Source organism: Poecilia reticulata, chromosome 18 (assembly GCF_904066995.2).
Source record: "Poecilia reticulata chromosome 18, P_reticulata-male-v2, whole genome shotgun sequence".
NCBI lineage: Eukaryota > Metazoa > Chordata > Actinopteri > Cyprinodontiformes > Poeciliidae > Poecilia > Poecilia reticulata.
Window position 1 is genome coordinate 23,681,682 of NC_088847.1, and position 27,719 is coordinate 23,709,400.

Here is a 27,719-nt window from a genome sequence, read left to right on the forward strand (position 1 = left end):
ATAGGCGCACCTAAAAACCTTCAATTTCCTCAAAAGCCGACAGTGCGCCTTATAATCCGGTGCGCCTTATATATGGACCAATATTGAGCCACAACAGGTCTAGCAACTGCGGGAAGCAGCCGCCAACTACATTTTCCCCCGTAGAAGAAGAAGTGTGCGGTGCATGCTGGGATAGTTGTAGGAACGCTGGTTTGTTAATAAAATTTGATGATACATTTAAAGCCAGGGGGGTGGACGGGTGGGGGATGAGAGACAGACTGCAGCGGCAGCGTGTTGGTTGGTCTGTGTTACCCAGAAAGCAGTTGGGCACAATATCGCAACAACAACACAGTGAGTGAAACGACGACTGAGGCAGCCTACTATATAAAGTACTCGGGGGACCTTTTCTTTACAAATGTGGATGTGTAATAATAGAGTATTACACATCTATTATTACACATAGAATATGGCCCAAATTGGCAACCCACACTGAAATGTTTATTTGATGCGACTTATACCTTATATATGAAAAAAGTTTTAAAATAGGCCATTCATTGAAGGTGCGCCTTATAGTGCGGAAAATACGGTACATGGCAGCTCTACACAACCAGCGCCGGACCTGATCCACTACTCACAGAAACCTTCCTCCTGGACCAAACCAGAACTGAAAACCATTCTCAGAACCTCACTCAAACCGTTAACAGCAGCTCCTAGAGCGCTCTTCACCATCCACAACCACCAGAGGGACAAGTCCGCCAACTGGACCAGTAAAGCAGTACTCATCCCGGGAGACTCCAAGGTTACCCAACCCACAAATCCAGACATGCAGGTTGACTGCTTCCCTGGAAGCCCAGTTCAAACAGCCACACCCTTAAAAGAGCAAAAGAAGTTCCACTCTCTTTTGGGATCAATAACATGGACCACAGGGATCAAACCACAACACGGTCCATGAGTCAGTCAGTACTTTATGATGTAGCTTGTGTTTCATATCGGTATACAACAAATATAGTCATTCCTGTTAGTGAAATGCTTACATCAGATCAAACAGCAACTATTTTGCACTGGTTGCGATGAGACTTTACTATGTTTTTCATAAACATCTAAAGCCACAAAAGATTGAGACAGATTTCCGTTGGGCTCTGATCCATGCTGTAGTACAGGCCTTCAACAATGTCAGTGTTGAAGAATATCTGAAGATTGGCTTTGAAGTTTGGCAAAGGAATGAGTCAACACAACTGACATTGACACATCTGTGTGCTGCTCACATGCTGAAGCTGGTCAGCATAAAAATATCTAAAGTGCAATGCACAAAGGCCACCAAGCAACTGTTTCTGTGTTGCTTTGCCCTTCTGCAAAATGCTGTACAACTTGATGACATTTTTAAAACAACAAGGTGCATTGTTCACATTTGCCTTCAGAAAACAGACAAGAGCTTTTCAAGAAAACGTGTCTGTCCTCATAAGGACACAAAACACAGAAAATATGAAAGTGAACAATGAAGATGAGGTTGAGTGCTCCTGAAGATTTTCCTAAATCTCTAAGTAAGTCCTCACCTTTCTATTCTCCTGTTCAGGCGATTATCAACCAAACAAAGGAAGAAGTAGAGAAAGAAGATGACACAGAAGAAAACCTACAGTGAAATATGCATTACTGTGATATCATACTACATTTTGGTGGAACCATTCCTCTGTGGTCAGGGATCGTGATGAGAAGTACAGGGAAAACTCGAGACAGCAACGCAGATGTTGAGGATTGGTTTGGCACAACAAATTCTGCCATTCTGATGTCTAAACTGCACCGAAGACCAGGTGACTCTATTCAAATCCAGAAGGAATTTATCACAGGAAGACTAAAGGGAATACAGTTTGTGCCTACAGTTAAATTTGACTCTGAAGACAAATCTGAGGGCCCTGAGATACTCCTGTTATCCCAAGAAGAACAGTGGAAAAAGAGAAGTACTTCTACAAAGACAAAATTAAACCAAATACTTTGGTTCACCCCCTGCAGCCAAGAAAATTAAAGGAACTCAGAAAAAAAAGGGATGCTGTCCATACTGGGGAGGCCAAGGGACGATTCAAGATGAAACAATAACTATGACCAATACGTGCACAATTGACAATCTGCTATACTTATTGCATTTGTCAATTCAAAGAAGACCAGGCATTACAGATGACTTAGTATTAAAGTTCAAACAAGACAAGTGGGTGTCAACTTTCCTTCAGGTTGACAAGTTGTTTGAGAAGAAAGAATGGGCACAGGGAAAGTCACTGTGGGTGAATCAAAATGGGAGATTTAATGGACAGTCCTTTGGAACTGAAGAGGACCTGGTCATATGTAGACTCCAGTTTTTAGACTCCCAGCGTTTATTGCTGATGGTAGGTAAGTGAATAGTATATAACATTAAAAATTCAGTTGATTTAATGGTGTATCATGTGCTACTTGCAGTTTGTATCAAAAGTATGTTTTTCTTTCACATGGTGTATTGTTTTTCTTCATTTTACAAATCAATTATAAGATTCTGTTTTAAAAAATTACAAATGTGGGGAAAAATATATTTGTTTACGTTCATTATCTTTTGTTAAACTATGTTAAAAATATATGGCAACTCAGACGCCGGGGGAACATGATGTCCAAGACATGACCTGGACAAATGAAAATTAAGATTTAATGTTTTCTTTATGTTCATTTTATGTTTTGTTTAATTATGTTAATTGGCCACTTAGACCTCGGAGCAGGAAGATGTCCTGGACGAAATTTAATGTTTTATGTTTTGTTTAGCCATGTTAAATTTTTATTTTCTTACCGTTTGAAATTGTAGGTTTGTAAGTTTTGAGATATTTTGTCATGACGTACTGGACTTCCAGGAAGAAGCTGTGTTGGAGGACAACATCACAGTAGGAGAACTGCACTCTGTACTTGGATTCGGAAGGTTCAGATTTTACTTTCCCACTAAAAGCAAGATCAATTTGGAAGGAGAGGAATCTGGTGGAAATAATCTATAGACGGAGATAAAAAAATCACCAAAAAGTGAAAATTTTATTATTCTGTCATTAGACTTAGAACTTGATCCAGATCCTTGGTCCGATGAATCAGAAGTCACATTCGGACCAGCCTCAAAATTTTTATTTCGTTACCGTTTGAAATTGTTCAAATTGAAGGAGAGGTTTGTGTTTTTGAATGGATTAATTTTAAATGTTTTGTAACATGATAGCACAAGACGACCTCTCTAGGGTGGAAGGTAGTTCTGTGTGAAGTTGAGTTAAAGTCTGAGGGAAGGACAAAGTGGGAAACTGACATGTTAATGAGACTTTTGCATAAATGCTGATGATGTCACATCTCTGTTGTGGTTTTGGCAGCTGAGTTGGAAGACAAGACTTCATTTATTTGTTGGTATGTTGAGTCATGTAATTTTGGTATTGAACAAAACAATGACCTTGAGGATGTAAGCTACCTATGTGACCTACGTCTCTGCAGAGTGGCCCAACTCTACGAAGCCATCCGGAAAGAGTTTGGAGCAGAGATGGGTTTTTCACAGTGCTACGGAAGCACATCGCTATTACGCAGAAGAAAAGAAAAATTACGCCATAAGGTTATAATGTGATACGCATCTTGTTAAAACACTTTATGTATCACGTTTTAACAAGATACGTTATTACGGGCTGTTTGACACCACCTCTAAACGGTACGTCAGAACGCATCAGAAAGTAAAAACCCGGCTTGACATAAAAGTAATCAAGCTAAAACAGCCATTCAGATCACTGGGGTGGAACCGTCTTAACTGCCATACGCGTATTCGTATTTTTCTAAGGTAATTCTTGTGGCTTTTGGTTTCTGATGATTTTGTTGAGCTGTTGGTGTGATCTTATACACTTGATTGTTTGAATAAAATTCTGGATGATTGAACTCTTAACAGTGACTGTTGTCTTTATGGTTTCACCTTTACACACATTAAAGGACCTGGGGAGACGAGATAACAGCGAGCAACAGGTAGAAAATATCTCGTTTCTCAGCAAAGCATATTCTTTTAGTTCAGCGACTGTAGGAAGCTATTTTCTTCGAGGTAATGGAATATGCTTTCGCTACGTTTACTGTATATGTTATGGGAGTTTGTCAAAATGCAGCGCTGTATTATGGCCAAAATATAAACTACTGCGCACCCAGCAGTAGCCTCAGGCTATTCTAATATCTGCTACTGATGTAAATGATTAAAAGGCTGGAATAGTTAAGAAACGTTAGTGAGGTTACAACTAGTGGTGTCATTTGCTATTTGGATGCATTGTTGTAAAATCTGTATTGTAGCATTAGCCTAATAGCATAATTGCCTAAATCCGGCTAACCATAAGCAAATGCGGACTTACTTTTTTATAAAATGGCTTGAAAATTAAACAAGTTGCAGGCAACGGTTTTTTGGTTTTGCTTTTGAACATAAATTTGCTTATTTGGGCTTGGAAATAAGCAGAGATGCACATTTTTCTGAGATCCAAGTGGTTTCAGTTGGGCTTTATTTGTCCATCTTTCCCTGGTGATTTGTTCACCCTGTGTCTTTATTACCGTTTACTGTTAATGATGTCTAGCTTCGTGTTGCGCCACGTGGAAGCAGCCATGAACGAACGTGTACAACTAAATTAAATTATAATCATCATTTCGCCATCTTGAGTTGTGGAGGAAAGCGTTGATCACTGCGCTCTGACAGCAAACGCAGGGCCTTAACGCAGATCCTAGTGCTTGGGGATGTGAAAAAAAAAAGTTATTGACCATGTGAAATAAAATAGCTTTATTAAAATTTTTAAATTATAATCGTATTGTGACTTCTCCAGACAATAGAGGAACACATACAAAAACACACAAAAATTACCGAGATGTTTCTTGACTGTTGTGATCATTAAGCAATTTAAATTTTTAATCTCCCTTGAGACCGATTTTCTCACAAATAAATAGTAATGAACTGGTGGTTTGTTGGGGTGGTGAGGAAGATTAGATGAGGTGGACCCAGGTTGTAGCAAAAATAGCAGTTTATTGATGAAGCTCAGAAAAATACTGAAGTCGAGGCAGCATAGGTGAGCAGTAAGGCAAAGATCTCAAACCCTGGCAGCAACTGGTAAGGCACAACACAGGAACTAGGGAAACAGGCAGACATGCATAGGTGAGATTAAATACACGGAGTAATCAGGATAACAAGGGACAGCTGGAGACAGTTAAGGGCAAACCTTGACAACACAGAGACTCAGTTGACTAGGAATATAAACAGAAAAAAATCCACATCAGGATTTCCCAGAGGAAACTTGCTAAGAAGTTGCTTACCAACCGCCATTAAAGAAGAAACTTGCTAAGCCCGGTGGTCAGAACATGGAGAAGGTTCACTGGGGTTTTGTTAAAAGATTAATATTAAAAGATGTTGACAGGAAAAGTTATTATGTTACTGGAAGACATTGCTGACGATACTTGAACTCACAACTATAGAGTCTTAACCCTTGTGTCGAGAAATGGTGTCCAACCGACCCCACACACGTAAAACCTGTATCATTTTCCACAGTCCTCTACGTTTCCCTTAGTCTTCCATGCACAAGGGTTAAAATCAACAAATAAAAAAAAATACAGTTACAATAAATATAAATTATTTGCACCTCTGTAAAATCCAAATTAAGTCAGTGGATTTAAAAACAACGTAATGCTGATCACATTTAGAACAGACCCAAGGCATAAATGGACTAAGAGAATATCAATGCTGTTAAACTTGATTTACTGGTTTCAGCATAGATAAATTAAAACATTGTAGATTGTTTAACTTTTAAATTGAACATTTTAAGGAGCTGGTAAGTTTACTTTGGAAAAGTTCAAAGAACAATCTTCATACACAACAAATTCAAGTGTTAAAATATTTTGGTTAAAAATTCTGTTTATGTAACTCTGGGGTGTATATTATTAGGAGTTAAAATCCAGTGTTAAAATAAAGTGTTTCCGTATCAAATCTAGAGTTGTCAAAATGGAATCACTTAAAAAAACATATTAACTTTAAACTCGGCTATACTAAAGGATTTAATTCAGACTCCGCCCCAGATTCACAGGTTCCCACCGAAGCGAAGTGAAGAAACAGAATCCAGGTTATTTCTGAACAATTTGCTTTCCACATGTCTGAGTTGTTTACCACGGTTGGTAAGTATTTTTTCTTTCTGAGATGGTTTATAACTATTATTTTGAGTTGAGACCAACCTGCAACACACGGCTCGGTGTTAGCCGTGTGTTGCAGGTTAACACACGCTAACACCGTGTTAACCTGTGTTAGCGGTTAACCGCTGTGTTCACCTGTGCTAACATTCGGCATCGCTAACATTCGACATGCTAACATTCAGCTTAGCATGCCGAATGTTAGCGGAGTATAAGTGTTGGGGGGGAAAGGTGGGGGACTCAAGCAGGTGAGCATTCAGTGCAGAGCAGACACGGTGGATTTAAGATATTGACTCCTACCTTGATGAATTCTAACATGAATCCTCATCTTCACGGGGGTTTGATATAAATAGGTGAGAATATATGAGCGATCCGCGCCGAGGTAAACTTCAGAGATCCAGCTATGACAGTGCGCAGACCACTCAAGATTAAGTTCCGAAACTCTTCAGCTTAGAAACGACTTGGCACCGAGGTAGCTCTACCACTCCGATGCTAATAGCGTTATCAAACCAGGCCAAATAAGAGTGTAGCCTAAAATAAACACTTTCCTCTAAAAGCACCAGGTTGTGTTAGCTAGCCAGTGTGTTTACTTTGTGTTAGTGGGTGTTACCGAGTTGAACAAAACTGGAGCAACATGATTAACCCTTGTGTGCGCGAAGACTGAGGCAAAGTAGAGGACTGTGGAAAATGATACAAGTTTTACGCGTGTGAGGTCGGTTGGACCCCATTTCTGGTCACAAGGGTTAAAAAGTGCTATTTCATAAATAATTCATGTATTTTTCTCATATTTCTTTTATTTAGGTTAAAGCATACTAAGAAAATGTTTATATTAGTAGAACGTATTCAGGTGTTAGAATGGCCAAGTCAAAGTCCACACCCTGAATCCTATCGAGAATCTGTGGAAGGAGCCGAAAGCGCTCTGTCCAACCTCACCGAGCTTCAGCTCTTTTGCAAGGAAGGATGAGTAAGAATTTCAGTCTTGTCATGAAAACACAATTGCTTGTGTGTGTGTGTGTGTGTGTGTGTGTGTGTGTGTGTGTGTGTGTGCGTGTGTGTGTGTGTGTGTATCTGTAATAATAAATCTACCAGAGCTAGTATTAGTAATAACCAACAGTAGATATTCTTTGCAACATTGGCGGGGTTCTGAGGCGGCATTAACTGTATCACTTCCGCTTTGCGTGCCCAAGGCTTAAACGGTCGAGGAAGAGGAAGTTTGGTTTTCTTAAGAAAACAAACATCTTCCAGTGAACACCTGCGGTGAGTTAAACCTGTTTGTAACTCAGCAGGTTATTAATGTTTTCTTTGGAAAACGGTTGAAACAAACCAGTTATACAACTTAAACCCTCCAGGCTAAAAGAGCCCGAAGCTTAAAGATTATGTTTAGGAATGAAAGAGTGATAATCAATATTACATAATAATTGAATGAATTAATAAAAATCTCTCTCTAATGAAAAAGTATGTGTATTTTCAGTGAGAGTGTGAGTTCTTGTTCTACAGAAGATCTCTGCTGAAGTGCTCTGGGCCCGGTCCAGTTCTGGACTGGTTCCAGTCTGACCTTAAGAACTGAGACTTCTTTGCGTCTCATCTGAATGTGGGGAAGCTCAAGGTTGAGTACTGGGACCCTCAGATTTAATATCTACATGGAGGTCAGATTAGAACAAGAAGAAAATAATTTTAGATGTTTATTACTCTTTTATTGTGTTGCTGAGCAGAAACCTGGTGCAATGTTGGTTGTTTCATAAAGTTCTTTGTAGATAAAACTGAATGTAATAAACTTAAAATCTCCATTAATTTAATGAAATGATGGGGAAAATACATTCTAAATATATTTTAAACAAAGAACATATCGACTGAAATGTGAATTTGTTGTTTTTAAACATTTATTTCCAGGTAATGGCGATCAGACAGGATTCTTAGCATTTTAACAGGTGAACACACCTCTGCTGTGAGAGGGGGCGGAGCCTCAGGTGCCATGAGTTCTGGATTCTTATCTCCAGTTCGCTCCGACTTGGTCTGTGTGAACAGGAGGACAAGCAAAGATCTGATCAGGTGAGTTTTAACTCCACTTTCTTCTGGTTTCCAGTCCTGACCGTGTTTTCTCTCTTTGGGCTGCTGGACAGAACCAGAACTTTATGATGCAGAGCTGCAGCACGTGATTTCAATCAGGAACTCCGAGTCAAACTGGTACCAGTAGGTTGTGAGTGTTTGTGGCCCGGCTGAGATATCCGGGTTCCTGGTTGGTGGATGGAAAATATTTCAATATGAAGTAAATAATTTATTGATCTGAGAGGATTTCTCTGGGCTTTTGTCAGTAGAAAATCCAGATTGAACCAGTCTGTGGTGACAGAGGACAGCTGATCACATTTCAATCAGTTCCTAAACATTTATCAATAATAATTGATTATGATCATGGTGAACTGCGACAGACTGGCGACCTCCAGGGTGACCCCGCCTCTCGCCCAGAACGTTAGCTGGAGAGGCAGCAGAACCTCCTGACCCCTCTAGGGACAGGGATGATGGATGGATGGATGGATGGATGGATGGATGGATGGATGGATGGATGGATGGATGGATGGATGGATGGAAACACAGCGCCCTCTAAAATATTTATCAATCAAATTTTATTTGTATAGCACCTTTCAACAACAAGGCATTTCAACATGCTTTACATCATAAAAACACAAGAGCACAAAGTCAACAACATTACATTTTGCACATCAGATTATTGATTGTTTCACAATTAGCTTTCAAAAGCAACTCTAAACAGCTGAGTTTTTAGTCTAGATTTAAAGGAACTCGGTGTTTCGGCTGTTTTGCAGTTTTTTGGAAGCTTGTTCCAGATTTGTGGTGCATAGAAGCTGAATGCTGCTTCTCCATGTTTGGTTCTTGATCTGGATGCAGAGCAGAACCAGAGCCTTGAGAGGTTCTGGAAGGTTGCTATGACAACAGCTGATCTTTAAGGTATTGTGGTGCTAAACCGTTCAGTGATTTATAAACTAACAGCAGTATTTTAAAGTCTATTCTCTGAGCTACAGGGAGCCAGTGTAGGGACTTTATGATGTGCTCTAAAACATCCACCCCTCCCACTGCTTTTATTTAGATCTATGTAACTGAGTTAATACATCAAACCATCAGAACCTATAGAAATGCCTCTTGGACCCATTTTACATACTCAGCAGGAAGTTGGCCATTTTAGCTCAAATGTATGTTATTCTTGTTTTGTTTTGTTTTTTCTCTCTCTCTCTCTTTTTGTGATTATATAAGAAAAATAAGAATGTCAGATTTGTCCTGGAGAGTTCAGATGTTTAAGCAAAACCTTTGCTTCACTCTGACTGTCGCTCCATTTCTCTTTCTGGCTTTTAAATGATTATTAGGAAATCACAAATATCTGCTAAATTATTAGTTGAATCACAGCCATAATTTCCATAACTGTTTACAGACTCTTTCTAGTTAGTCTGTTTATGCATCTTATATTTTAATCACGGAATTATTTTACTACCTGATATTTCCTGCATTCATGTTCTCCTTTAGTCTCAACTTGTTTTAATGAGGAAAATCTAAATTCCTTGTGAATTAAAGAAATTTACTCGTCTCCATAATATGTTTATCTGTAAATATTTATACCTTTTGAAGTATTTATTTTCTATTTTTGGTTCAGTGTTAAAGTTTTGTGTTAGTTTATGTTATATAACTAAAATGAGAGTCTCTTTAGATTCACTGCAGCTTTTCCTCTTTGGGTTGGTGGCAGGATTTTGACCTTTGACCCTAGTGGTTTGGGTCCTGGCTCTAGTGAGTCTTTTAATTCCCTTTAAAACTGCAGCAAATATGTGTTTGACTGAAATAATCTGCTTGAAAGTAAATAAACAGCACCATCTAGTGTACAATCACTGGAACATGACTGAACTGAAGCAAAAGCAAGGTCTTATTAGTGAGAAGGGGCGGAGCCTCAAGAGTCGAGAGATGCGGATCAGTCACTTTGTGGCTTTTATTAGTAAAATAATCCGCATTAAATGTATTTGCTTAAATTAGTAACTCGAAATTTTCTAGACAAATAGTAATTTCTCAGTAAATGACTAGAAGAACACAGATTAAATTGATTTTCTAAATATTTTTCCTTCTTTCATTACTGTTTTTTCTTTTGTCTGCCATATTTGCAGCTCTTCATTCTACATTTTAAGAAATGACAATCATCTGTCCCACAAATTAGAGTTATTCTACAACACAGACAGTAGTTCTACAATAAATGTTCCTGTTGACTCTTAACTATTTGTTTATTATGTAGAACAAAAGTAAGCTCAAACAGCATTTTACTATCTAAAAAATATAGCCAGAGTTCACCCTATTCTCTCCCTACTGAGACTCTGATGCATCCTTTTATTTCCAGCTGTATTGACTATTGTAAATAATGCCCTGCTTTCTGGTCTTTCTAAAATCACTCTGCACAGCCTTCACCTGTTGCAAAACTCTGCTGCTCCAGTGCTAACCAAGACCACAAGTCTTTAAGACCAGCCTCAAGACCCGACTTTTTAACTGTATTTCTTGAATTGGAACATTTCCTGCCCGAGTCTGTGCATTTTCCATAAAGTTGTGTTTATCCATGTGGGGTGAGTATGGTATTTTTTTTTTTTTTGTGAGTTTGTACTGCAGTTTGAGCTGCTTTTAGTATGAAGAGTGCTTTATAGATTTGATTAAAATGGCAAGAACAAATACTTAATACTTGTTCCTCATGAAGTAAACTATGATAGATTAATATTTAGATCACTGATTTAAAAAAGTCAGTTTACATACTAACATAATACAATTTTCATAGTTATATAAATATGTTTAAATGAGTATTTTCATGCCTAATCTGGTAGTTTTAGTTTCTAATCCAACTTAATAAGAGCAAAGTGAATTATTTATGGAAAAAACAGATGCTTATGAAACACAATGAATCCTTTATGTTTTCCAGATAAAAGATGGCGCAGCAGCAGGAAGTGGATTTTGGTAAGTGATAAAGCAGAAATAAACCATCTTAAAGGAACAAACTGACCAATCAGCCTGTGTTACTGCCATGTGATGAACCTCAGCCTCATTGTGCATTTATTGTTTTCATGCTTCCTGTTCAGTGAAGCTCTGGTGGAAACATTGTGAGTTTCTGTGAAACCTGAAGGTAAAAACTGAACTCGGATGGAAACGGAACGAAAAGGAACTGAAGTGAAGATCAGTCCAGCAGCTCTGATACTTCAGGAGTATATACTATATAAACTATTTATTTTATCCAGTAATCAAATCATTTATTATCTCAGATGGAAAGACTTGTGCCTTTTATTCCAACATTTAGTGACAGAGATCCTAAAGAAAGATGAAAGTGTGAAAATGTTAGTTGATCATTCAATATTTTCTTCACAATATTCACCAAGAATATCACAATTTTCAGTTTTCTCTAAAATAGTGCAGCTCTATATTTAGAAGGTGTTTCTTTTATTTTTCTTCCATGGAGTGAGGAAAGAAAGTGATGAACCAGAAGCTTCATTTGGTCTCATGTAGACAGAATCGGTGGTCGTCACTCAGATATGAGGCAGAAACACAGCAACAAGTTTAGACCTGAGGAGTTGATCCGCAGGCTCTGAGGGGAATCTCTGGATGGAGCAACATGAATAGTTGATCTTCGTCATGTTTTTATCTGAGACGTCAGTTTGAATAAATCCTGTTTGATTTCTGCCTGCAGAGAAAAAACTTCTCAAGGTTCGCTCTGAGTTTGTGGAGAGAGTTTCTGAGGAAATCCTGAAACAGCTCCTCGATGGCCTTCTATCAGATGGCGTCTTTAATCCTTCAGAGAAGGAGGAAATTCTTCAGAAAATCCAAACCAGAGCAGATGAGGCCCGTGCCACCATAGATGCTGTGATGAAGAAAGGAAAGAGAGCCAGTGACATTATGATCCAACGTCTTCAGCTCATAGATCCAACCCTGTCCAACCAGCTGGGTTTGTCCTGTTTGTCTCCTGCTAAAGGTGAGACACACAGTTCATTAATCTGCTTTTACACCCTCTACTGTCTTTGATTAAAGTCTCTGACACCTCCCTCTGAACTAGTACTCCCTAAACATTCATTTTACTGGTGAAAACATTTCTTGTTCAGATCCTGTTTTACAAAACGGACCTTTAAGCTTTGTTGTCACCTTGTGGTGTTCAGTTTAGTAACTTTAATCTGATTACTGGATTTGAAATAGTAACGCCTTAGATTACTCGTTACTGAGAAAATAGTATTGTGGCTGGAAGGAGTTTGCAATTAGCACCTAGCCTACATCATCTACCCAGAATGCATTGCAGCACAAAAAAACTTGCAGACTTCTGAGTGACAGTTTAGTTTGAATGTATCAAAACTAAGCAGCCTACAATATTTTTACTAATATTTTTGCATCTGAAATAAATGTTTCTCAGTCTATTATGGCAGCTAAATGTCTTTTATCCATCGCCGCAGTGAACTCAAATCTGAGTTTTCAAAGAATTACAAATTAAGTCTCAAAATTTCTCAAAGACTGAAGTTGGAATGACTTTCTTTTTAGATAAGGGTAATTATTTTTATTAAGTTAGTTTTTCATCTTTGTGAAAGTTTAAATACAAATCCCTTCTAAGAACATCAAAAGTAATTGTATTCCTTAAGTTTAGGTAAAGTGTACGCTGTTGTGCATTTCTCTATTTTTCAGATATTGTTGGTCAGTGTAATCTCAAAAAATCGCTAAAGATGAAATTCCAAAGTCTCTGTGAAGGCCTCACTGAACATGGAAATAACATCCTTCTGAACCAGATCTACACAGAGCTCCACATCACAGAGGGGTTAACTACAGAGGTCAACCAGGAACATGAGGTCAGACAGATTGAAACAGCATCCAGGAAACAAGAAACAACAATCAGACGAAAAGACCTCTTTAAAGTCCCACCTGGAAGTGATCAACCAATAAGAACAGTGATGACTATGGGAGTGGCTGGCATTGGGAAAACAGTTTTAATACAGAAGTTCATTCTGGACTGGGCCGAAGGGAAATCCAACCAGAACATCCAGTTCATATTTCCATTCACTTTTAGAGAGCTGAATCCAATGAAAAAAGAAAAGTTCAGCTTATTAGGACTGATTCATAAATTCTTTTCTGAAACCAAAGAAATCAGCAGCTTAGAAGCGTTCCGGATTCTCTTCATCTTTGATGGCTTGGATGAGAGTAGACTTCCAATGGACTTCCACAACAAGGAGATCCTGACTGATGTTACAGAGTCCACCTCAGTAGATGTTTTGCTGACAAACCTCATCAAGGGGAAACTGCTTCCCTCTGCTCTCCTCTGGATAACCACTCGACCTGCAGCAGCCAATCAGATCCCTGCTGAGTTCACTGACATGGTAGCAGAGGTTAGAGGGTTCACTGACCCCCAGAAGGAGGAGTACTTCAGGAAGAGATTCAGAGATGAAGAGCAGGCCAACAGGATCATTTCCCACATCAAGAAATCAAAAAGTCTCCACATCATGTGCCACATCCCAGTTTTCTGCTGGATCTCTGCTAAAGTTCTGGAGGATATGATGACCAAAGAGGGAGGAGATCTGCCCAAGACCCTGACTGAGATGTACGTAGAGTTCCTTCTGGTTCAACTCAATATGAAAAAGGAAAAGTATGACGGAGGAAAAAAGAGAGAATCTATCTGGAGCTCAAAGAACAGGAAGCTGATTGAGTCTCTAGGAAGACTGGCTTTTGAGCAGCTGCTAAAGGGAAACCTGGTCTTTTATGAATCAGACCTCAAAAAGTGTGGCATCAACTTCAAAGATGCTGCGTTGTTCTCAGGAGTTTTTACTGAGATGTTTAAAAAGGAGAAAGGGGTTCGCAACATCACCGTCTATTCTTTTGTTCATCTGAGCATCCAGGAGTTTCTGGCTGCAGTCTACACGCGCCACTGCTTCACCACCTGGAGGAAACGAAAACTGATCAAGAAAATTTTGGAAAAATATTATTTTTCCTTGTCTTTGGATGAGTTCATGAAGAAAATCATGGAAAAATCTCTCCGCAGTAGAAATGGGCACCTGGACCTGTTTGTCCGCTTCCTTCATGGTCTCACTGTGGAGTCCAACCAGAGACTCTTAGGAGGCCTGCTGGGTCAGACAGAGAACAGTCCAGAAACCATCCAGAGAATCATTACCAACCTGAAGGAGATGAACACTGATGTTATCACTCCTGACAGAAGAACCAGATCTTCTGTGGTTCGAAGAAGGTGAACACTGATGAAATCTTTCCTGACAGAAGCATCAACATCTTCAACTGTCTGGTGGAGATGAACAACGTCTCATTTCATCAGGAGATAAAAAAGCTGCTGGATTCTCGGAAGGAGCTCTCAGAGACGGACTGTTCAGCTCTGGCCGACGTGCTGCAGATGTCAGAGGTTCTGGATGAGTTGGACCTGGAGAAGTACAACACATCAGATGATGGACGACTGAGACTGGTTCCAGCTGTGAGGAACTGCAGAAAGGCTCGGTGAGTCCAGATGTTTTCATTGTGTGGATGCTGATTCAGCACTATTGTCCTCACGTTACTACTCTTTCATCATTTGAACTATTTCAACCATTCAAACATTTAAACATTCAGCTCACCCAGAGCAGTCACAGCTTTTGGTTTTTAGACATTTCCAACATCCAAATGTTTTTAAATCAGTTTTCAAATAGAAATTAATAGAAAACCTTGAACTCTAGAAAATCTCTGTTTTCTTTGAAAGATCCAATCAGCCAGAGACAAATTTTAACTTTAAACTCCTCTTCACTCATTGGAAGTGAATGGGCCACCATTCCATAATTCACATTTTTTTTTAAATGGCTCTTTTTATCAAAGAACTGTTTACATTTAATGAAAACTTGTATGATTATAAAATAAGCCCCCTCATTGTTGTTGTTGCCAGGGAAACTAGTTGGAAACTTTGTGAACCACCTTTTCCTCCTCCACTAGTTTCCTCTGAGTTTGTAATTGACCAAAATGTGGTGATTGTTGTCTGGTTCCAGAAAAAGTCATAATTTCTGTCAGATCCTCCCAAAGTTCTGAAAACTCTGCTTGCAGAGCTGGAACCATTTCCTCATCAACTCTTCATCTGCAGCCTTTGTTAGCTGTCCTCCATGAAGACCTGTAGTGACATGAGTTTAACCGTTTTGGGCATCCCAGTCTCTTCTAGTTACTGGGAGAACTTTCTCTGCTTCACCATGAAAGATGCTGCTGAACCCAAACGCTCTGTCTCCTGCAGGGGTTTTGGTCCTCAGCTCCTTAGTAGTAGTTTAGCAACAATTTCTTCTGACATCCAAACCTTTTGTTCCTCTGAAAAAATGGACAGACCACTGCAGAGACAGACTGTTTCTCTCAGATCAACAGTCTGAGAGGGCGGTCCAGGCCTGAATGACCAGAAAGACCGGTTCTGCTGCTGCCTGCAGGACGACCAGAACAATTTGAAGCCTTTAGCTGAAGCAGGTTGACGATTGTCCACTGGATTTGATGCTTTGCTAAAGCATCAAATCCAGCAGATGGACAGAGACAAAAATCTGGGAGCATCATCTGTCTGGTCTGCTCCCAGTTTCCTCTGTGGCAGCATTTAATAACTTGCTGGTGGGAGCCATGTTTATGTAGAATACACTACAAATGATGATGATTAATCTAGATCACTGGTTCTTAACCTGGGTTCGACCGAACCCCAGGAGTTCGATGAGTCGGTCTCAGGGGTTCGGCGGAGTCTTGGAGTTCGGAGGTAAAGACACACTTGTGTAAAGTCGTGATGACGCCCCGCTTTGCCGTCACTTGCTGCAGAGGATCACATTACATTGCTTAGCCAATCAGAGCTGCGGATGACCCCTGATTGAAGGAGCTCCTCTCTCAGCATGGATTTGAACTTGTGTCTTTAATTACTTCAGCAAAACTCACCGTTTTTACCAAATTCTGTAGCTTTCGGTGTACTTCTAAATCTGCTCCTTAGTCGCATCTTTTCGGGGTTGCTACTGCCTCTAGTGGCGTTGGGGTGGTAACACAACTAATATAATTACATTACTAAATCAGAATACCGCAAAGTCCATCCATCCATCCATTTTCTTGCACCCTTGTCCCTTAGTGGGGTCCAGCTAACGTTCCGGGCGAGAGGCGGGATACACCCTGGACAGGTCGCCAGTCTGTCGCAGGGCAACACAGAGACACACAGGACAAACAACCATGCACCCACACACTCACACCTAGGGAGAATTTGGAGAGGCCAATTAACCTGACAGTCATGTTTTTGGACCGTGGGAGGAAACCGCAGTACCCGGAGAAAACCCACGCATGCACAGGGAGAACATGCAAACTCCATGCAGAAAGACCGGGGCCGGGAATCGAACCCAGAACCTTCTTGCTGCAAGGCAACAGCTCTACCAACTGCGCCACTGTGCAGCCCTACCGCAAAGCCTTTATTATTTATTATTAAGTTTTCATTATCTTAAGAATGTAGAGCTAATTAAATAATCTAAATAAGACCTTAAAGTGGTTCCAGTTTCTCTCGATGGCCAACCTGTTGAAACTGTGGCAAATTTTAAATACCTTGGGTCGTTCCTGGACAGTCAGCTCAACTTTGCTGAAAACACTGACTATATTTTGAAGAACCGTTCTCAGAGACTCTACCTTTTAAGAAGACTTGGTGATCATGGGGTGACCCAACTAGATTCTACTTGGGTCACCCCTATGTCTTGAAATTGGGGGGAAAAAATTCATATTTTATCTCTACAGAAGGGTTCAATGAATGCACATATGAAACTGGTGGGTTCGGTACCTCAAAAAAGGTTAAGCACCACTGTTCTAGATGCTGCAGCAAATATTGGCTAAACAAACCCAGAGTTTAATCAGGAACTGCACAGATTCTCTGTCGGGTCAAACTCAGTAAACTGAAGATCAGATGTTGATCAGATGATGACATCACTGTTACCATATTTTAGTCTGTTTATGATCCAGATTGATTTCATCAGAACTGGTTTTATTTCTTCTCTAATCACAGACTTGGTGGCTGTACGCTCCAAAGGAATGAATGTGAGGTTGTGGCCTCGGCTCTGAAGTCCAACCCAGATCTGACTGAACTGGAAATAAGTGAGATCTTGATAGAGGGAGGTGGAGACTCTGATATGAAGCCTCTGTGTGAGATCCTGGAGAGTTCAGTCAGTAAAGTGAAGAATCTGAGGTTTGTTTTCTCTATTTATCCAGTAAAGTTATTCACTGATAAATTGATTGTTAGTTAAAGAATTGTATTCAAAAAGATTTCCTTTTACACTTGTTTGTCAGAATAAAATATCAAAAGCATTTCACTTTATAAATTAATTATTTTTCTTATTTCAGGGTTTGACATTATTAAACTTTATTTTTCAGATTTTCTTCACATTAAAATGTTTTTGACTGATTAACTAAATGAGAAAATAAGTAAAATAATAATTAATGATGGAGATGTTTCAGTTTGGTTTGGTAAAGATTCAGATTGTTTTATTTCTCATTGCTGATTCTCATCTTTACATTCATGACTGAAATTACTGATTGTAGAAAAGCAAATCTATATGAAATGAATGACAGTGAGGTTTGCAGCAGCAGCAAGTTCCAGAATAACTTCTAAACCTGATAAAAAATATACATTACTTTCATAGTGTATCAGAAAAACATCATGTTTAAGTTTTATCTCGTATTAGTATTCAATAACAGAACTCAATGACTACATAATAACTTAAATCTGAAATAAAACCTACATTTTCCTCATTGTCCATCTATAGATGATCTGTGCTGGGCGGTCAGTTGTATCAGCCAATCATCATTCAGTATTCATGACATCAAAGAACTCTGCTTTGATGTGATTGGAGGATTGTAGCTCCACTCTTTTCCAGCATAACATCGATTTAATTAAATTATTGTTCTACATTTTATTATTTATATTCATATTTGAGTTTTAACTTGCATCTCTTATTCTTTATTCAGTTTGTGGGGCTGCAGTTTGTCAAAGACCAGCTGGACGTCTCTGTTCTCAGCTCTGAAGTTCAACCCGTCCAATTGGTCAGGACTGAAGCCGAACAGATCCAGCTTGGAAGGTTCTGGAGTGAAGGAGCTCTGTGGATTCCTACAGAATCAACTCCGCAAAATACAACTGTTAAGGTCAGAAACCATGTTTTGGTGTGAATAAAATAAAACTGGAAGGAAACTAATAACAGGAGAGAAACTAAAGAGGAAACGGCAATAAAGACGGAAAGGCAACAACTGATCTAAGAAAACTAAACAGAAATGCACAAAGATCAAAATCATAAACAAAAATACATTAAATACAAAGGATCATACTCGTATGGAAAGACATTCTGCACAATAATTAATACAGGTGAATGAACAGCATATGGCAAGAACTAAGATTTTTTTTTTATCCATTATAATGTAAGATAATATTGTTGGTTTGTTGAAACCACAACTAATACTGTAATATATAATCCACATCATAACAGCAATATTGGACTCATTACTTTTCAATGAGATTTTCTTTTGGCTTTATTTTTAATGTTATTTTTCATGTCAGAGTTAATTACATGAGACGTTTGACTCCATGACAGTTTGACTTTTAATCATGGGGATTTGATTAAGAATCAGATGTTTTTCTTTGTTATTTTTGGATAGTAAAACTATTGATCTATAAATCAACAGACAAGTTCATATAAAACTTGTCTGTTTTATATGAACAGACAAGTTTTATATGAAACTTGTCTGTTTCATATAAGAAACTTGTCTGTTTCATATTGCGAGGGAATGCTTTTTGCATTCCCTCGCAATAATCTGCTTACCAATTCATGGGGCATAATTGATACTGTAAGCCTTTCTTACGGTCGCCATCGTACTTTCTGCCTTAATATAAGGTTATGCAAGGTTTTTCCATGAATGTTAATATCTCCTTGTGAAATACACATTTGTTTTATCTTTTTCTTTAGTATAGAAAGGCACAACAAACCTATAATATAAACAGAAACTTTCCGTAAGTAGGAAAGAAATAAAGATGCAGCTAAACTATTTGGACTATTTCTGAGTTATTATCGTGGGGTAATAAGTCATCTGACAGTTTTGATTGTGTCTTTATTGTGCTGGTCGTCTGAATGGTTTAAAGTTTTCATGTGCAGTTCCATCTCAACCTTAACAGACATAAACATGCAGTGAATAAATCAGTTTTTTTACACCAAATAGTTAATAATAATTAATTAAAGTGAAGATCAGATGTTGATCAGATGATGACATCACTGTTACCATATTTTAGTCTGTTTCTGATCCAGATTGATTTCATCAGAACTGATTTTGTTTCTTCTCTAATCACAGACTTGGTGGCTGTACGCTCCAGAAGACTGAATGTGAAGTTGTGGCCTCGGCTCTGAAGTCCAACCCAGATCTGACTGAACTGGAAATAAGTGAGATTAAACTGGGAGGTGAAACCATTGGAGACTCTGATATGAAGCCTCTGTGTGAGATCCTGGAGAGTTCAGTCAGTAAAGTGAAGAATATCAGGTTTGTTTTCTCTATTTATCCACTAAAATCAGTCATTGATATGTTATGGCTTTGTTTAATCAATAATTGTATTCTTTTACAACAACCTATTTAGATGTCAGAATAAAATCTCAAAAGCATTTCACTTTATAAATGAATCATTTTCTTATTTCAGGCTTTGACATTATTGAACTTTTTCAGGTGTTCTTCACTTTAAAATGTTTTTGACTGAACTAAAATTAAGTAAAATGGTTCAAATGATGATAATTAATGATGGAGATGTTTCAGTTTAGTTTGTAAAGATTCAGATTGTTTTATTTCTCATTTCTGATTCTCATCTTTACATCCAGAGTTAAATGTTGTTCCTCCAGAGTCGAGCCACAAACGCTGACCAGTTCAAATCACCATCAATGAAACATCTAAGAAGTGACTGATTGTAGAAAAGCAAATCTAGATGAAATGAATAAAGTGAGGTTTTCAGCTGCAGGTTCCTCACTTTGTCCTGAAGCTGTGGTTCTGTTGGGCCGGGTCAGAGAGGAACCGTCCTCTTCGTCTCTGTGATGAAGCTTCATCAGGGCCATGACTGCCTTTTGGACATCTGTGCAGCCAGCAGTCGTCTGAATGATTGGGTCCTACTAACACAATCTAGAGGAGGTTTTTTCAACTGGTGGCACTCAGACCACTTCCGGGCCACAAGCAGCTTCCTGCTGGACTTCTGAGTTTATTTGAACAAAAAAAAAAAAACATCTGGGAAAATATTCATGAGACAGAACTTATTAAAATCCAACATTTTAAATGATTAAAAAAACTTCCATCCATCCATTTTCTGACGCTTATCCGGGGTCGGGTCGCGGGGGCAACAGCTTCAGAAGGGAGGCCCAGACTTCCCTCTCTTGTACCCGTGATCTCGTTCTTTCGGTCGTGACCCAAAGCTCATGACCATAGATGAGGGTGGGAACGTAGATCGACCGGTAAATCAAGAGCTTTGCTTTTTGACTCAGCTCTCTCTTCACCACGACGGACCGGTACAGCGCCCGCTTCACGGCAGACGCTGCCGCAACCCGCCTGTCGATCTCCCGCTCCCTTCTTCCCTCATTCATGAACAAGATCCCCAGATACTTAAACTCCTCCACTTGAGGCAGGACGACCCCCCTGACCCGGAGAAGGCACTCTACCCTTTTCCGGCTCTTGATTCTGTATTTTATTTAAATTGAGTTTTGTTTCAAATTAAAATCCAATAAAAAAATAAAAAAAACAATGACAGTAACTTTTAAATCTTTCATATTGTATCAGCCAAACATCATGTTTAAATTTTACCTCATTAGTATCCAATAGCAGAACTCAGTGACTACAGAATTACTTAAATCTGAAATAAAAACTAACATTTTCTCATTGTCCATCTATAGATGATCTGTGCTGGGTGGTCATTTGTATCAGCCAATCATCATTCAGTATTTATGACATCATAACTCTGCTCTGATGTGATTGGAGGATTGTAGCTCCAGTCTTTTCCAGCATCACATCGATTTAATTAAATAAATGTTCTACATTTTTATTATATATTTGTTCATATTTCAGTTTTAACCTAAGTCCTTATCTTTTATTCTTTATCCAGATTGGATCTCTGCAGTTTGTCAGAGACCAGCTGGACTTCTCTGTTCTCAGCTCTGAAGTCCAACCCGTCCCATCTGACAGAACTGAACCTGATCGAGTCCAACCTGGATGGTGCTGGAGTGAAGGAGCTCTGTGGTTTTCTACAAAATGATCTCTGCAAAATACAACAATTAGGGTAAGAAACCATGTTTTAGTGTGGAACATAATAGAAACTTAAAGGAGACTAATAACAGGAGACAAACTGAAGAAGCAATAATAAACCAAGGAAATCTAAAACTTATCTAAGAAAAGTAAACATAAATGCAAAAAGATTCTATATAAACATTAAAAAATTAATACAGGTGACTGAACAGTATATGGCAAGAACTAAGATTGTATTTTTTCCAATTATAATGTAAGATAAGATTGTTTGTTTAGACCACAACTAATACTGTAATCTGGTCTGTAAATATATTAGTAGTAAAGGACTCATCACTTCTTAAGTTTTCTTAATGAGATTTCATTTTATCTTTATTTTTAATGTCAATGTTGTTTCCATAAGGCTTTTGACTCCATGACACTTTGAATTAGACTCGTTTCGATTTCATTAAGAACCTGATTTGTCATTTGTAGTTTTTCGACAGTATAACTATTGATCTACAAATTAATATGCAAGTTTATATAAAATTATCTTGCATGTTTCTGTCCCATATTTATGACATTAAGAGGAGAACAGGCCTTTATGTTTTCCACTTAAAGCTTTGATTTACATGGTAAATGCTATGTGGTGACATTTTATAGATGATACTCTGACGTCCCGTTTTCCTGAAGTTAGCACAGAGCTACAGCCAAAGAAACTGACACTGAAGACAAGAAGAGTTATGACTGATTTAGTTGCTTTATCAATGTTTTATGTTACAGGCCACAGCTTTGTAAAGCTTTTAAAAAGCAATTAAAAAACAATGACAAACGAATAACTTCTAAGTCTGAAATAAAAACTAAATTTCTCTGAGTGTTCATCTTGTCCCACAAATGATCTGTGCTGGGCGGTCAGTTGTATCAGCCAATCATCATTCAGTATTCCTGACATCAAAGAACTCTACTCTGATGTGATTGGAGGATTGTAGCTTTAGTACTTTCCAGCGTAAGATCGGTTTAAATGAGCAAATTTTCTATCCATCCATCCATTTTCTTACACCCTTGTCCCTTAGTGGGGTCAGGAGGGTTGCTGGTGTCTCTCCAGCTAGCGTACCGGGCGAGAGGCGGGGTCACCCTGGACAGGTCGCCAGTCTGTCGCAGGGCAACACAGAGACACACAACCATGCACACACACACTCACACCTAGGGACAATTTAGACAGACCAATTAACCTGACAGTCATGTTTTTTTTGGACTGTGGGAGGAAACCAGAGAACCTGGAGAAAACCCATGCATGCACAGGGAGAACATGCAAACTCCATGCAGAAAGACCGGGGCCGGGAATCGAACCCAGAACCTTATTGCTGCAAGTCAACAGCTCTACCAACTGCGCCACTGTGCAGCCCCAGCAAATTTTCAAATTTTTTATTAATTGTTCATATTTCAGTTTTAACCTGCATCCTGCTGGTTTTAGCTCACGTCTTTTATTCTTTGTTCAGATTGGAGAAATGCAGTTTGTCAGAGACCAGCTGGACGTCTCTGTTCTCAGCTCTGAAGTCCAACCCGTCCCAACTGACAGAACTGAACCTGAGCGGGACCAACTTGGGAGGTTGTGGAGTGAAGGAGCTCTGTGGTTTCCTACAGACTCCTGGCTGCAAAGTTCAATGGATCAGGTCAGAAACCATGTTTTTAGTGTGAATAAAATAAAATTTGAAGGAAACAAATAACATCTGAGAAACTAAAACAAGAAAATCTAAGACTGCTCTGCACAAAGATCAAATAAAAGACAAACAAAGACACTAAATACAAAGTAACATAGTGATATGGATTTCATCAGAACTGATTTTGTTTCTTCTCTAATCACAGACTTGGTGGCTGTACGCTCCAGAAGACTGAATATGAAGTTGTGGCCTCGGCTCTGAAATCCAACAAAGATCTGAAAGAACTGGAAATAAGTGAGATTGAACTGGGAGGTGAAACCATTGAAGACTCTGATATGAAGCCTCTGTGTGAGATCCTGGAGAGTTCAGTCAGTAAAGTGAAGAATATCAGGTTTGTTTTCTCTATTTATCCACTAAAATCAGTTATTGATACCTTAATCTTTAGTTTAATTAATTAATAATTGTATTCTAATACATTTTCTTTTAAAACAACCTGTTTAGATATCAGAATAAAACCTCAAAAGCATTTCACTTTATAAATGAATCATTTTCTTATTTCAGGCTTTGACATTATTGAACTTTACTTTTCAGTTTTTTCACTTTAAAATGTTTTTGACTGAACTAAAATTAAGTAAAATGGTTCAAATGATGATAATTAATGATGGAGATGTTTCAGTTTAGTTTGTAAAGATTCATATTGTTTAATTTCTCATTTCTGATTCTCATCTTTACATCCAGAGTTAAATGTTGTTCCTCCAGAGTCGAGCCACAAAAACTGACCAGTTCAAATCACCATCAATGAAACAACTAAGAAGTGACTGATTGTAGAAAAGCAAATCTAGATGAAATGAATAAAGTGAGGTTTGCAGCTGCAGGTTCCTCACTTTGTCCTGAAGCTGTGGTTCTGTTGGGCCGGGTCAGAGAGGAACCGTCCTCTTCAGTCTGACAGCTGTCAGTCGGTTGGAGCCTCGTCTCTGTGATGAAGCTTCATCAAGTCACGTCTCCTTAAAAAATAACGGCTTTCATTGGCTTTCAGCAGCTTTAATGAGACCTCAAGGCCATTAATAAATATACTGAGTGGTTCTGATCCGGTTACCAAGTTGGGTCTCCAGATGATTATCGGGAAATAGAAAACTTTGAGTTCCTTTTTTGATAAAATGTTCTGGTTCTGCTGGTTTGGACTCTTTGAACCAGTTTGACTGGATCAGATGTTAGAATCAGTTCATCATGTTTTTTGTTCAGGGAAATTAATTTTCTACATTTTTATTATTTATTTCAGTTTTAGCTGCATCCTGTTGGCTTCAGCTCATCTTTTATTCTTTACTCAGATTGAGGAGCTGCAGTTTGTCAGAGACCAGCTGGACGTCTCTGTTCTCAGCTCTGAAGTCCAACCCGTCCCACCTGACAGGACTGGACCTGAGCAGCACCAACCTGGAAGGCTCTGGGGTGAAGGGGCTCTGTGGATTCCTACAGAATCATTTGTGCAAATTACAAAATTTAAGGTCAGAAGCCATCTTTTAGTTGTATTTATGTGTTCATATTTGAGTTTTAACCTGGGTCCTGTTGGCTTCAGCTCACATCTTTTATTCTTTATTCAGATTGGTGATCTGCAGTTTGTTGGAAACCAGCTGGGCTTCTCTGTTCTCAGCGCTGAAGTCCAACCCGACCCAACTGACAGAACTGGAGATGATCGACAGCAACCTGGGAGATTCTGGAGTGAAGGGGCTCTGTGGTTTTCTACAGACTGAAGGCTGCAGATTTGAGAAATTGATGTAAGATTTCAGTTAATTCATTCTGTGATCATAATATCAAAGTTCATCTCTTCTGTTCTAATAAATATTTTCTGGACGTGGATCCAGAGTTTAATTCAGTCCCTCTGTGTTACTGAGTTGGACCCGCTGATCTGAGGTCAGAACAGGACAGCATTCAGTGTGCATAAATCCCCCTCATGTGAAGCAGGTCAAAGGTCATTCAACCCAGTCTAAAAAAGCAAATTCTTGGAATCTGACAGGAACAAATCAATAATCAATGCTTGATGCTTCAACGGTTTGATCAGAACCTGGAATGATTGTTCTAACTAAAATCCTCCAACACAACAAGACCCAGTACCGGGTTCTGGTTCTGTTTCGACTCCTAAAGTCGGTTTGACATTAAATACTCTCCATGTGTTTCTGGATGATGAATGATTAAAATACTTGAGTTTCTCTGTAATAATCTCTATTTGTTGACATTTCCTCCTGATTGTTAGTTTGTGTGAAACTTGACTGATTTGCTGCAGAAGCTGAGTTTGTAGTGATGGAGCTGCTGGTGGAGCTGACAGAGTTTAGGAGCTGAAGTCAGCAGGTCTTTACTGAAGCAGCAGCATGTTGGCATTAATATTCATGAGAATCTTTAACTGGTTCTGTTGGACTGGTTCACCTGTTGGCTCCAGCTCACATCTTTTGTTCTTTATTCAGGTTGATCCGCTGCAGTTTGTCAAAGATCAGCTGTGATTATCTGGCCTCAGCTCTGAAGTCCAACAGCCTCCAACTGACCAAACTGGACCTGAGAAAGAACTACAACCTGAAGGAGTCAGATGTTGAGCAGCTGAGGCATCTTGTAAAGACTGTGGAGTAAGTGCGTCTAGCTGCTGTCAGCGTATTTAATTAAACCCAGTTAGCATCAAAGCAAAGCTCCAGTGTTCCCAGTAAAGCTGCAGCTTCTCAGTGGGAGGAGAATGGTTCAGGCTTCCTGATTGGACACAAAGACAGCAATCAGCCAATCAGAGGAGCAGCAGCTTGCTGTGTTCCTGTGTTTGTGTTGATGTGAAGATGAGTGCTGTTGCTGTGTCCATGTCTCCAGGAAGTCCAGCTGGACTCCAGCGTCCAGCCGTCCATCCTCTCTAGAGACAGTGGTCCTCATTCATCAAACTGTGGCAGATCTGATCTCAGATCTGCTTGTTCTCTCAGTTCCACAGGAAACAACTGATCAGGTTCATCTTGGTCACAGCTCTGAGATCAGTCTGACTGCAGCCTGGAAACCATCTACTGGATGTGCTGCGTCACTGACTGCTGCAGGAGAGAGGCTGGAAACACTCACTCATCTGCTCTCTCCGTCCTTCTTCTCTCTGCAGGTGGAGGGACTGATGACCTCTGTAAAGTAGAGAACGGTCTCTGTGTCCTGCTGATCCTCAGAGGTTGAAGCTGCTGCAGTTTGAGTCTAAAGAGACTCTGACTGGATCATGATGATGACCTCTGACCTCAAAGATTTTCCTCCTGTTTATTTTCTCATGTCTGTCATTTAGTGTCAGATATTGTTTGTCTCTCTGGATCAATAAAGATCCGATTCAAACTCTGCTCCATTTAGAGGCTTCATGGAGTTTTGATCTGAACTGGACTCAACTGGAAAGTTGATGTTTTTTCTCTCTGATTCATTTTCATCCTGGAACCTGAAATGATCTGAGATGAAAACATGGGAATCATTTTCAGTTCAGCTTTGAGTCATGAAAAACATTCAAACCTCTTTTCTCTACTGCTTCTGCTTCTGTTGACATGAAAATGTTCCTCAAAGCTCCACAGATTAAAAGATGCTTTACTGGAAACTGCAGAGAAACTTCAGCTTTTGAAACCAGCCTGTGATGAACAAACTGGTTTCAACATGTTTTTTCATACTGGTTTTCAGTCTGTTCTACAGAAACACTGATCTGAGAGCAGTTTTTAGGAGCATTCTTTCTTTAAGAAAAAAGGTTTTACACATTTCTATTTTTATAGTTGTAAAAAAATAAGTTTTGCATTATAGTCATTGATTCTCAAAGCTTTATTATTTCTCAGTTTTGGTTTACTTTTTTAACTCCATTTTGTGTTTTACTTTGAGTTTTCTAGAGAACTTTAGGACTCGATCTGTAATTTTACAGATTTATTCAGAATTCAGAGAATCACTAAGATAATGAGCTGATTGGTTCATTGTGACGGTCCGACCAGTAAAACAAAAGGACAAAGGCATATATAAAAAATATTTTCTATTTATTTTTTCCAAAGAATATCTTAACAAAAAGGTTCAACAACAAATCTAAAAAATATAACAAAATGGGCCCAAAAGAAATCAACTGAGGCAACATAACTCAAGATAACAAACCAAAAGACTCACTTAACAATGAACACACAGAGGGAATAATACAAACAGGCTAGCCTACACAAACGAGGAGGGGTAGGGAAGGTGACAAAGACAAATAATGTATAAACATAAATGACTAATTTAAACTAAACATTTTAACTTTATCACAACTATAAAAACCAAAATAAACTAATACCAAAAAGGTTTTAGCAATTATGCCATTAGTGGAGAGAGGCTATGCTATTAGTGGAGAGAGGCAGATTGTTTCACATCAAGTCCCCTGCTTCCAGCAGCCTGATGGATTGTTCCAATTCCTGGTTTTCTTTTGAGCCAACCCCCTTCTGCCAGCCAGTCCTTAAACTCAGCAAAACAAAATATTAATGATCTTAAATAAACATAAGGCGTTTACTAACTGTGTGCACCCAAATTAGTAAACAACCTAATGCAATAACCACCACCAAAGAAAAAGTGAAATTCTAAATATATTATATGAAACACTTAAATACTAACACTTAGGAAAAGATGGAGGATCCTCCACATTCATGTTATCTTTTTATATTTCCCTTTATGTAATGTGGGTTGCTGGAT

At 38.9% G+C, this 27,719-nt stretch overlaps 1 pseudogene across 1 annotated transcript; it reads left to right on the forward strand.

Moving 5' to 3' along the window:
* Positions 1-8,023: 8,023 nt before the first annotated feature.
* LOC103480725 (NLR family CARD domain-containing protein 3-like) lies at positions 8,024-26,912 on the forward strand (annotated as a pseudogene). The gene is made up of 10 exons (XR_014084743.1): positions 8,024-11,130; positions 11,855-12,136; positions 12,832-14,637; positions 17,156-17,335; positions 22,878-23,051; positions 23,245-23,430; positions 24,368-24,541; positions 24,638-24,811; positions 25,496-25,651; positions 26,152-26,912. The product of XR_014084743.1 is annotated as an NLR family CARD domain-containing protein 3-like (transcript).
* The last annotated feature ends 807 nt before the right edge of the window (positions 26,913-27,719 follow it).